This window comes from Ruditapes philippinarum, unplaced genomic scaffold (assembly GCF_026571515.1).
Source record: "Ruditapes philippinarum isolate M1 unplaced genomic scaffold, ASM2657151v2 ctg8793_1_1_1_1, whole genome shotgun sequence".
NCBI lineage: Eukaryota > Metazoa > Mollusca > Bivalvia > Venerida > Veneridae > Ruditapes > Ruditapes philippinarum.
The window spans coordinates 52,217-65,078 of NW_026856621.1; the positions used below are offsets into that span (position 1 = coordinate 52,217).

Consider the following 12,862-nt stretch of genomic DNA (forward strand, 5'->3'; position numbering starts at 1 on the left):
CATATAATTAACCTAAAGGTGTTATTTAATACCAAAAACTAATGTTATTTATCAAACTGGACTTTATATGGATTACTCTGAATACGTAACTGGCTACAGAAAATATCTTTTGAGGCAGAGATTATTTGAAAAATAGCGCCTTCAAAACATGTAAACAATACGTACGCCATTGAAGGTCAAACAAGTTCAACTTGGTTTTGCATCGATCGTAATTACGTAGAAACAAGAGCAAGAATTTGATGAAACAGTATAAATACCTTATTCCATAACTTTTGAGCCCAGTTTTACAATGAAACGAAATTGCTTTTATGAACATTTGAACACATTACTTTGTTGACCTGTCGAACTTTCGCATTTATAAGGCAGAACTTCTTAGCGCATTGATACGGGAAATACGAAAGCTAAATATTTTATTTACTAGAATGTGGTATTATTATTAAATAATACCTCCGATAACTATTGCATTAATACTTTTATTCATTGAGGTTTCTTTTTACAAAGAAAATGAAACTTTCGCACAGACTTTTTGTTTATGCGTATCCATTGCGGAAGTCGAATATAATGACGCAATCTGATTGGCTGGGAAGTTTATAAATACAGCTGGCTGCGTCATGTCGGGCAGTCGTGCTTTCGGAAGTACAAGGTTAACTTAACTAAATGAAACGGGTCTAGGGCGTCGGAACACTATTGCAAAAGTACATATGCAAAACTTTAGCATTATTTAAATATATTTTTAACCAAGTACAGTATCAGAATTTGTTATTGCGTATGCTCACACACTCTTGCATGAAACTTGCGCAAAACGTACTCACGCAAAAGTTCTATTTTCAAATGTATTTTATTCTAGCGAAAGTAACCTGGTAGAGTATTACACAACATCTGTAGAACGTTATTATATCGTGACCTATGCTTTATCTGTATAAAATAAGAATGGAATAACAGACTATATACATGTATAAGCAATTCGTGTTTATAAAGAATACATAACAGAAACTTAATATAGTTAATATTTCATTGAAGAAAGAGAAAATAAGCCGTAAATGAAGTTCAGCATTTATTATATATATTTCTATAAATAAAAGGAAGTTATTGTTTGGAAATTCTGGTGTTTCTTGTTGAATCTCCTTGGTTGGCCCAGGTAACAAAAATTACAGCCATCCGACATACATGTAGTCAAATCATACCTAGCCTGCCATGTTATAAAACGCTTGTGGTTCTACTAACATTACCACTAATACTTACCTTTCTCTTACAATATTATGAACTACACAGAAGAGAAAGATATTCCTGGTTTACTTCTTCTCATAGACTTTGAAAAAGCTTTTGAATCATTATCCTGGAATTATTTTGCTACCAACTTTAACCTTATTCAACCTTGGATACGATATTAAAGGATGGTTCAATATATTGTATAAAGATAACTATTGTATCAACAATAAGTCAGTGTGAATTTCTTTCCGACTTTATTCGAATTCAAAAGGGCTTTTTGTCAAGGAGACCCTTTAAGTTGTTACATTTTTATCCTATGTGCAGAAATATTACCAATAAAAATTAGGTCAAATGAAAAAATCAAAGGTATTAAAATAAATGGTATTAAACATAAATTATCTGAATTTGCATACGATATAACTGTTATACTTAATGGCACTGATGAGTCTTTAAATGAAGTCCTAAACACACTTGCAGATTTTTCAGGTCTTAAGGCTAACTTTGATAAAACCAAGATTGTTTGGATTGGTAAACTTAAATATAGTACAAATAGCAATAAAACTAAATTGAAATTATCTTAGAACCAGTCTTCTTTTGATATGTTAGGTATAAAATTTCATGTAGAACTTAAAAAATGGTGACAATTAATTATAAAAGAAAAAATGAATAAAATGCGGAAAATATTATCCAATTGGAAACGAAGAAATTTAACTGCAATTGGAAGAACCATAATCGTTAAATCTTTATTGTTATCAATATTATAGCATAAAATCGGCTATTTTCACTCTTTTGCCCATGTTATAACGGGGCCAAAACCATGCGTTAACATAGTCACGCGCTCTTGTTATAGCCCGGTTTTACCTATGCGCAATACATACAGGGCCCAGTAAACAAACAAAAAAAGACGATTTGGCCTGTTTGCCAGAGTCATGCGCTCTTGTTATATTGGAATTATTAATTCGAGGGCCTCAGTCGCATAACGGCGAGCAGCATTCAAGTAATTATATCGGCAATACGGCGTATATAGACATCGCCGCTTATCTTGGTTGTCGCCCTTTCTTAGAAACGGACAGTTGTCAATGTAAACAAATAGAATCTGTCATTCAGTTTAATCCCCCCGATTAACTTACAAAAATGGAAAGCACAAAATGAATATAAGAAAACGTTGTTTTATTGACGTTTATATTGATAAATGTCCTGTATGTTTCTTTGAGAGAATAATGTTTTATGCCTGATTTTTTTAAAACTTGCGTGCTTAAAAAAAACGATTCTGAATTTGAATCTGATGTCACTGATTTTTTTCCTACCGCCAATCTGTAATCAATCTAGGAATTTCTGAGGCGTCTGTTTTGTCTGGGGAGAGTAATGTTATGTTTTTCTTAACTTAATATATCCCCAAAGTTAAACTTTGTTAAATCAATTAAAATTCGAAATTTCGTTCGGTTCTCAAGTTGTTGGCCCCGGAAAAAATAAAACGCATACGTAAAACATGTAGAGTTCAAGCACAAGGATTTTATGTTTGTGTTTTGTATATAATATACATTATGAATCTGTTTTAAAAATTTTATGCTATAATAGCGTCAACGCACGTTTATTTCGTGTTATAAAGTCTGCAGAGTCCCTCGGAACTGTTGGAGCCCTCGCCTTACTGGGCTCTGGCACCAACCGTTCCTCGGGACTCTGCAGACGTTATAACACGGAAAAACGTGCGTTAACCCTATATTCACACATTTGATTACAACGCTGTCAAATTCAAGTCCTAATATAATTAAAAACTTAACTGAAACCTTCAGAGATTTTGTCTGGCATGGTCAATGTAAAATTAAACAAGACGTCTTGAGACAAAGCATTGATAAAGGTGGTCTTGGAATGATAGACGTTGAAGCATATATTTACTCTTAAAAGATATCTTGGATTAGAAGAATTGTAATCAATAATGGTAAATGGATAGGTTTGGCATGTATAACTTTTGATATAGAGAAATTAATTAATTGTGGTATTGGGTATTTAGAAAAAAAGATTAGTGAGATAAAAAAATGATTTTTGGAAGGACACTTTGAATGCATATTATATGTTCTGTAAATTTTTAGAAACAAATGAAAATGAGTTATATTCTCATCCAATTTTCTATAACCCTTTAATAACTATTGACAATCAACCAGTATTCTTTAAAAACTGGTTTAATGCAGGTGTACATGTCATAGGTGATCTTTTGAAACCAAATGGACAATTTTATAGTTTTAGTGAATTTAATGACAAATATTACATAAATTTTAACTTTATATATTATCTTGGTATTGTAAATCCAGTTTCCTTTCAACTTATGATAGAACATGTAATGTCCTACAGAGACCTTTTATTCCACCTTTCTTAAAAGTTATTTTAAAATTTACTAAGGGTACACGTCCTATGTATGAGGTATTTATTAAAACCAAGATAAAACCTACTTGTATATAAAAATGGTGTGAAAAGCTCAATGTAACATTAAGCGAAGAAGAATGGAGTTACATTTTTTCTTTACCTTTTAAAATATCAAATGATTCAGGCCTTCAATGGTTTCAGTACATAACTAACCATAGAATAATAGCAAATAATTCATTACTTTTAACAAGAGCGATCAGTAATCAGATGTGTCGCCTCATGATGGCCAATTTCATGTTGGGACAAATTTTGTGACAGACGGACAGACAGACTGACAGTGCACAACTAGACTTGGTACTTATCATTCCTGTAAAGTTTGGATGAAATTGCACCAGTAGTTTATGAGGAGAAGTACGGACAAACTTTTGTGTATCTGGCAACACACAGAAAAAAACACCTTTTTATTAAAGGGCCATAACTTGGCCAAAAATCATTCAACCGGAAAACCCGTGAAATATGCGCAAGGACTTGAGCTACAGATCAATCCTGTAGAGTTTCATTGAAATTGCTTTAGTGGTATAAGAGAAGTAGTCCGGACAAACTTTAAAATTAAAAATCATTAAAGGGCCATAACTCTGACAAAAATCATTGAACCGGAAAATGCTGACAATATGCACAACTAGACTTGGTACTGATCATTCCTGTAAAGTTTGGATGAAATTGTACCAGTAGTTTATGAGAAGAAGTCCGGACAAGTTTTGTGACGGACAGACGGACAGACAGACAGACGGACAGACGGACGACGGAGAAGTGATCCCTATATGTCGCCACTACTCCGTAGAGGCGACACAAAAATGAAATATTAAAAGATAACGAACTCTGTAGTTTTTGTAAAAATGAGATAGAATCATTAGAACACATGTTTTGGTTTTGTCCGATTATAAACAATTTAATATTTTCTGATTTTGAAAAGTATGGCAATTTTAGATCTTTGCTCAACTGTTGTAACTTTATCTTAGGTTTGAAAGAGATTAATTCAACTCCAATAAATATGATTTTTCTTTTTCTGAAGAGATATATTTACAACTGTAGAGTAAAAGAACAAGTACCAAATACTACAAGAGCACATCAATATATTAAGTACCAATTTATAATTTTGAGAAAGAAAGCAATTTATCAAAATGTTTAGATACCTTCCATAAGACCTGGAATCTTTTTTGTCAAAAGATAGAGCTAAAGTTAACCTTTCATGTTTGTTAAGCTAAAAACGATAACCAGAAGTATAAATGTTCAAAAATATATTACTTGCAAAACCTGTTTCTTTTTTTCTTCTTTTTTTCATTTTAAAAATAAATATATAATGAATTCCTCGTTTGACTAATATATAACATATGATTTTATGTAACATTGGTAAATATGGTAGTAATTGTATATTGGTCATAACACCTGCAATACATTATATGTATGTTACTATTTTATTATTTCATGTTTTTGTATACACAAATATAATGTACAGTATAGAGTAGATTGCCCTCGACCTGCATTGACGAGGAAAATAAATTAACAAAAAAAACAACAACAAAAAAACAAATAAAAGATATTGACATGATTTATATAAAGATAGCATTCCATACCGCTAATGGACAAGGAGATTTCCAGTTATTTACCTGTGGCCTGTGATCAAGAACAAAGAAATTTCCATATATTTACCTATATCCTGAGGATATTTCCATATATGATAATGGTCAAGAAAATTTCAATATGTTTACCTATAGACTGAGATAAATTACAAGGAAATTTCCAGACATTTATTAACCTATAGACTGTGATAAAGAGCAAGTAGATTTCCAGATATTTACTTACAGATTGTGATGAAATACAAGCAATATTCCAGGATGGACTGAAAACAATAAAAGGACATTTTTACACAAAAAGTCAATCAAATTAGCCTGCATTTTTAATGAAAAAGTCCTGTATCAAATATAGAAAATAGTGTATGTATTGTCTGATAGTACATGTATGTTATAATGTTTTAATTTTGCCAGTTACATAAAGTAATTACACATAATTATCAGTATTTAATAAACTGACATACATATCTGATTACGCTTACACTAATGAAAGTTGTAATATGCTTGTAATTTGTACTCATATGATAGATATCAAATTGATCCATGTAACTGCATATAAAAAAAGGAATATATTAATTATAAGAAATTATATATATTTACATAAATACTAAGTGACAAATACATTTATTTATTTCTGTTGTTGTTTATTTTTTGTAGCTGTATCTATGTAAATATTAACTATTCTGTTCATCTGGTAATTTTATCTGGTTCAATTTTTTCCTCATTGAATCACTATAGAAGACTGGATCTCTCTTTTAAACTTTATTCCAATAACAGGAAATGTGTACTTCTTTTTTTCCATATTCACCTATGAACATGTAACACTTGTACATTAATTAGAACGAATCATTCAATTTACTATCATCTTGATAAAGTTTACACCAACTGGAAAAAATTGCTTTCTTGGAATGCTTCACATCTCCTCCCACTTGATTATACTGTTATTGCTAAGCGTCTCTCCCATAATCCATATTTTTTTGTTATTTAAATAATTTAAATTGTAATTCTCTCCATTTCGTTAATATTGCTGTTAAATCCAAAGTAATGTATCTTCATAATCCCTGGGAAGAACACTTAATAAAACATTACCTATTAAAAGGATAATGCACATATGGAATTCTGCTTCCTTGTTAACCAAATATCACAGCTTCCCATTTCACTATCTATGTAAACAATCTCTAATTTTGTTAATTTTGATAAATCTTTATGATCACATGTGGTATTCTTGTACAGATGTTATCCCTGGTCAGTCTAGTTCTTCTCTCTCATCAGATCAAACAATGAGCTTCATACAAAAATGCTGCAAATTAAATTGTTCCTCACATTATTTATTATGGAACGCCATTCTGCCATGCGAATTGCTAGTTGCGAATTGCTATTTGCGAAATAACAAATGCGAAATAATATTTGCTAATGATAAATACGAAATGCTAATTGGTTTAGACAATATTTTATTTCAGTCAAATATATGTACACAATATATTACAATAAGATGCAAAAAGGATTGAGTAGAAAGCTTAGAAATGCTTATTGGCACAAGGTTATTTCAGATCACCATTAATTCGGACCGCTGTCTTCCAGTAAGGTAGGTAGTAAACAGATATTTGCGAAGTAAAACAAGATAAACAGTAATAAAGAATAGTTTTCATATGTTTGGGGTTTTAAAGCTTCAATTAAGGCGTGTTGTAGGAGTAGATCTACGACAGTATCCTCAAAGTACTCAATGCAGGGGTACTTTGTACCAGGAATGACAAGATATATTTATTATATATTAATAATATTTACATAAGAAATTTCTATTCTATGCAAGTGTTTTTCCTATTACTTTTATACAAAAAAATGCATATTTTGAAGAAAATTTATGTTTTATTAGCCATATTCACATAAATGTAACCAGTTGTTTTGCTAACGATTTGGACTGAACATGACATTTTGAATGTGTGTGCCAATGCTTACCAAATGTTTATTCTTTTACTGTGTGATAAATATTGAATAGAACTGTAGTATCATTAGCAGTAATTGACAATTTACACATGTTCTTAACTTTATCAATTGTTAAAAATTCATTTCCGATATTTCGCTTGTATATAGTGTAAATAGTTGTTAAAAATAATAAATACCCAAGCTACAGTTTTAAGTACTTTTGATATGAAAATGTCTGTAATGGATTATGCTTTGTGAATATTGAATCATCTCAAAATAACCAAAATGTTACAAATTGTTGGAAATTCAATAAGACGCAACATCTTAAGGAAACATTTACTTTGTATTTGCTTGATTGCTAATATAGATAATTATACTTTTCCAAAACATTTTATAGATAATGCCTTACTTTAGAAGAACTAAAATGGAAACTCCTGTCCTTAACAGCATCAAGAAGGATTCCAATAAGTTCTCTAGTTGTTGCAACAAAAAAGAAAATGAAGGTATGATTTTTAGCTCCAAGAATAGTTCAAGATATTGTACTCATCCTTGTGTCAAAAATCGTGTCAGCTTCACAGCTTGGTTAAATTTTTGCTGCTTATCATCTCAAGAAAATATTGTCCTTCGTGAAATAATTTGTGACAGTATGTGCAGTCTTAAAGAATGGTGACCCCTCATTACCGAACAATAATTATCGACCAATATCTTTATTTTGTTGTATAGGAAAGGTACTTGAGCGTATTATATTTAAATATGTTTTTAACTTTTTTCGTGATAACAAATTTCTTTCCTCTGTACAGTCTGGCTTTACACCAGGAGACTCAACAGTTAATCAGCTTACTTATTTATACAATACCCTTTGTAAGGCTCTCGACGACGGATTAGAAGTAAGAACAGTATTCTTTGATATAAGTAAAGCTTTCGACACGGTATGGCATGATGGTCTTCTCTATAAATTAAAAAATGCTGGATTAAATGGAAAATTGCTGAACTGGTTCTCTGATTATCTTTCTAACAGACGTCAATGTGTCGTTCTTCCAGGAGCTCATTCTAATCGGTCAACTGTAAATGCAGGAGTTCCTCAAGGATCTATTCTTGGGCCTCTGTTGTTCATGGTATACATTAATGATATTGTTGACGATTTAAACTCAAGCATACACCTCTTTGCCGATGATACTAGTTGCACATAATTGTTGACTATCCAATAGCTGCCGCGACAACTCTTCAATCTGATATTGACAAAATTTCGAGTTGGGCTGATAAATGACTTGTAACATTCAACCCTTCTAAATCGGAATCTATGATCATGTCACGCAAAACAAATAAGCCTTATCATCCGCCACTTCTAATGCATGATCAGCCTATCTCCTCAGTAAATAGTCATAAACATGTTGGTCTTTACTTTTCGGATGATTGCTATTGGCATGTACATATTAATTCTACCAAAGAGAAGGCTTGGAAAAGAATTCATATAATGAGAAAACTTAAAATTACACTAGACAGAAGATCACTAGAATTTATATATCTATCATTCATAAGACCTCTCATTGAATATGCAGATGTAGTCTGGATCAAGTGTACACAATATGAAAAACTTGAACTTGATAAAATTCAACATGAAGCCGCCCGTATAGTCTCAGGGGCCACTAAACTTGTATCTCTTCAGGAACTTCAAAGAGAAGTACTTTGGGAATCCCTCAAAAGCCGTAGACAGAATCACAAACTTATTTTGTTTTACAAAATGAAAAACGGTCTCACACCAGATTATTTATCCTCCTTAGTTCCACCATCAGTTGGAGAAACGTCTAGGTACAATTTACAAAATGCTTCTGACATGCAAACAATACGTAAAAAACTTCTCTTTACCATAATGCATTTCTGCCATCTACTTTGAGAGATTGGAACTTACTATAAACAGAGGTACAAAACTCTATAAAAAATGCCCCAAATACTATTACATAGGTGAAAGAAAATGGCAAGTCATGCATACACGGCTCCGAACAGAATGTAGCTCTTTAAACCATCACTTATTCAGAAAAAATTTGTCCCCCTCACCAAATTGTCAATGTGGTCTCCTGGAAAGTTACCACCGCTTCTTCTTTGAGTGTCACTTCTATAATGATATCAGACTCAGACTTTTTGATGCTGTTTCTAATATCTGTACTATAACACTCCATACCTTACTAAACGGAGACCAGAATCTTAGCCATGACATTAATTCTAAAATTGTTCAAGCAGTTCATGTATATATACGTGAAAGTAACCGATTTTCATGAGCAAATAATTTGCCAACTTGACCATTCCGAATGAATCTTCTTAACCTTCTTTCTAATTCTTTTCAATTATTTATATTCTTTAAAAAAAACATCTTTTGAACAATAGCTAAAATCTTCGATTTTTTTCGTTTCGAATATGTAAAAATTAACTTCATTGTTTCAAACAATATTGCAAACACTGTCAAAATTTAACTGCATTGTACAAATATGTAGGAGAAGACCTTCATAAGCTTTATAGCTTTCGGCTCCAATCCTTTTTTATTCGTGTATCTAATTATTGTAAATGTATTAACAACATGATGTACTTGTATCATTGTTTCAAATAAACTATGTTTAAACTAAACTAATTTGTGACAAAGGTGGCTAAATGCAAACACAAAGCTGTATTTTGACTTCCATACAAAAGTGTACTTATTGCCGAAATGCAAAAGAAGCAAAGGTGGCTAAGCTATATGAATATTAAGCAAGTTTTGGAAATTGTTACAGGACATCAAAAAAAGCTTCTGAAACACAAAATTGATAGCATTTTTTTGGGCTTAATGGGCCTTTAATTATTATGTTTTTGTCAAGAGCTTAGCCTTTTATTTTTGAAACTGTATACACAGGCTTCAATGGGAGCATTTAATTGAATTAAACTATTTGTAAGAGTTGAAATGACAGGGTTATCAATGTCTGTGTACATTATATATGAATTTTTTCCATCATTTGTACAAATACTAAATATTTATATCTTCTTATTTAACTCACAAACATCTTATATAACTAAACAATAATAACGAATCAAGGATAAAATTTATAAGTAATACTGTAGGTTTTTTCTTTTGCTGATTTGTTTTTCAAACATTTTTCTGATTGACTTAGCTATGTGTTAGAAATATATGGACGTGTTTTTGAAATCTTGAAAGTGCTGTATAATAACTATACTGTAATAACATGTTTTAATATTATTGAATCGATGAAGTAAAAGACTTTACAAGTTAAAATCATGTTATTGAAATAATACATGCTTCAAAGAATTACTTAAACATGTTGGTTGGAATTTATAAACTTGCCAATTTATTAAGTATACAATCATGTAGTTAAAGTGTTTGTTTGTGATGTAAGAATAGTTTTGTTTGTGTGCACTAAATTTAAGTGTGTTTGTTAAGGTATTGGTGCTTACATGTAAATGTTTATATAAATGTATATACAAATATATATATATATATATACATGTATATACATTTATATAAACATTTACATGTAAGCACCAATACCTTAACATATACATGTATTAATATGGTAACTGAACTTAAATACAAAAACAAAAGAACATGTCAGTTTTGTGTCTTTTATTATGCAAGTTTACTACAGTAATAACAATATTACCTTACCCTCATATTTGATTGGTAGTTTTATTTTATTTTATTTTGAATATGTACATTTGCAAGTAACACAACAAACAGTAAAATACTCAATGATAATTTACATATTCAAGGTAAACACGATAATAACTTAATGAATATACAAAGAAAATATCAAGATATCACATACAGTAAGCATTTAGCTATCACAGAAAGTTGAGCTGCCATATTTTAATATCAAGTAACTCAGAATTTTAAACATGATATATTTATACATGTTTTACTTTTGATTTACACTGAAACAAAATAGCTGAAAACATAACAACTTGTGTACAGATTTACATAACATTCTAGGCTGGTACAAATGAACATGAAAGATGAAAAGCTTATTTCCTACAGAAGCATTGGTCATTGATAATACAATATCAACAGTATTGATTGTAGGTGTGTCATATATATTAAAGAAATGAAAAAGTAAAATTTAATAATAAAAAAAATGAATCGACCAACGCTTTTTGAATCTTAAAATTACCCTGGTGGGATATAAATTCAGATATCTGACATAATGAAAATTTCATATTAGAATGATATAAAACAATGTTATATATCGTAATAATATAGATTTCAAACAAGGAATTGTTTTATAATATTGTACATAGTTATTTGCCTTCTTATTGCTGTGTGCTTCACCGAGCCAGAGGTATTGCTATTGCTATATTTGGTAAGATTACTTCTTTTATAATTACTTCCGTATTTTTCCCGTTCAAGTTCTCCTTGCATTCATTGTACTTTTTAAGTAATTATTAACTTTTTTCTTTTGTTTGATATATTAACGGCGTTAAACTGTGGGGTGTGCATACGACGTTGGGGGTTGTTGGTTTGCAGCTGCCCCGGATGAAGAATATGGCGGGGGTTCTAATGAATACACTGGTGGTCGTACATATGGTGCAGGTGTGACGACAGAAGTCGCTTTAACACCACAACAAACTTTGTATAGAATGTAGCCAGCACCAACCAGCAGGGCTACACCAACACAAGCCCCGATAACGGCGCCCACGATAAGTGGCGTATTGTCAGTTTCTTCGTCTGCAAAAATATAGAAATATAAAAAATATATATATAGATAAATATAAAAAAACAAGGTAATGTACCTTGAAATTAACGATTTTTCAGACGTACGAAATATCAGAAATACGAAGTATCAAGTTTGCTATGAAAGTAGAAAACTAAACACAATATAATGATTAAACATTTTGTAGTTATAGTTAAAAATCAACCTTGCTCTTTTTCTTCGCATACATTGTTGATACAGTCAAGAGAAGTGGTTGCACACGTTACATTGTCATCACAATATCCACCTAATCGACCATCTGTAAAATTATTGTAAAACTGAAAGATAAACTAGCTTCATATATAATATCTTGTAAATATTTAAATTTACTTACTTATTTTGAACTTCATAAAACTCGAATATTGACGATTATTGACTTGCCCCATAAGCTACACTATTTTTTCTCTACAGCCTAAGTATTCTGTATCTAAATCAAATGCACATGTGTGCATTTGTGCGTGCGTGCGTATGTTTGTGTGTGTATTTTTTCAATACCACCCCCCCCCCCCAAAAAAAAAAAAAGAATTGCACAAAAGATATTTTTTCCAATATTTGAAAGTAATTACTACTAAATACGGGATTCTCAAAAATAAATATTTTAATAATTAATTACCCTGTTTACAATATATATCAATTACACGATATCCGTCATTGCAGACGACACAGATTTTACCGTCCTGTAAACAACCACCATCTGTGAGAGCACTACATTCTGATGAATCTATGCACGAACCACCAAATTCTCCAGCTGTAAAAGGCAGAATCTTGTATCATGCTAAAAAGACTTTAAAATCAGTCATGTAAGTAAAATACCAACAGAAATTGAAATAATTCACCTTAAAAAACATGAAATCATTTACCAGTAGAAATTGAAACATCTTACAATCAGAAATTGGAATCGTTTACCAAAAAAATGAAAGCATATACCAACAGAAATTGAACTAATTTACTAGCAGAAATTGAAAAAAAATTAAGCCTATTTTGAAAGACTTTACCAACAAAAAATGA

General features: G+C 30.9%; 1 long non-coding RNA gene across 1 annotated transcript; it reads right to left on the minus strand.

Annotated features, from left to right (window-relative positions):
* Positions 1 to 11,436: 11,436 nt before the first annotated feature.
* LOC132747150 (uncharacterized) lies at positions 11,437 to 12,616 on the minus strand. The gene is made up of 3 exons (XR_009628088.1): positions 12,468 to 12,616; positions 12,021 to 12,113; positions 11,437 to 11,829 (listed from the first exon to the last, which is right to left on the minus strand). It is a non-coding gene; the product is annotated as an uncharacterized LOC132747150 (long non-coding RNA).
* Positions 12,617 to 12,862: the final 246 nt, after the last annotated feature.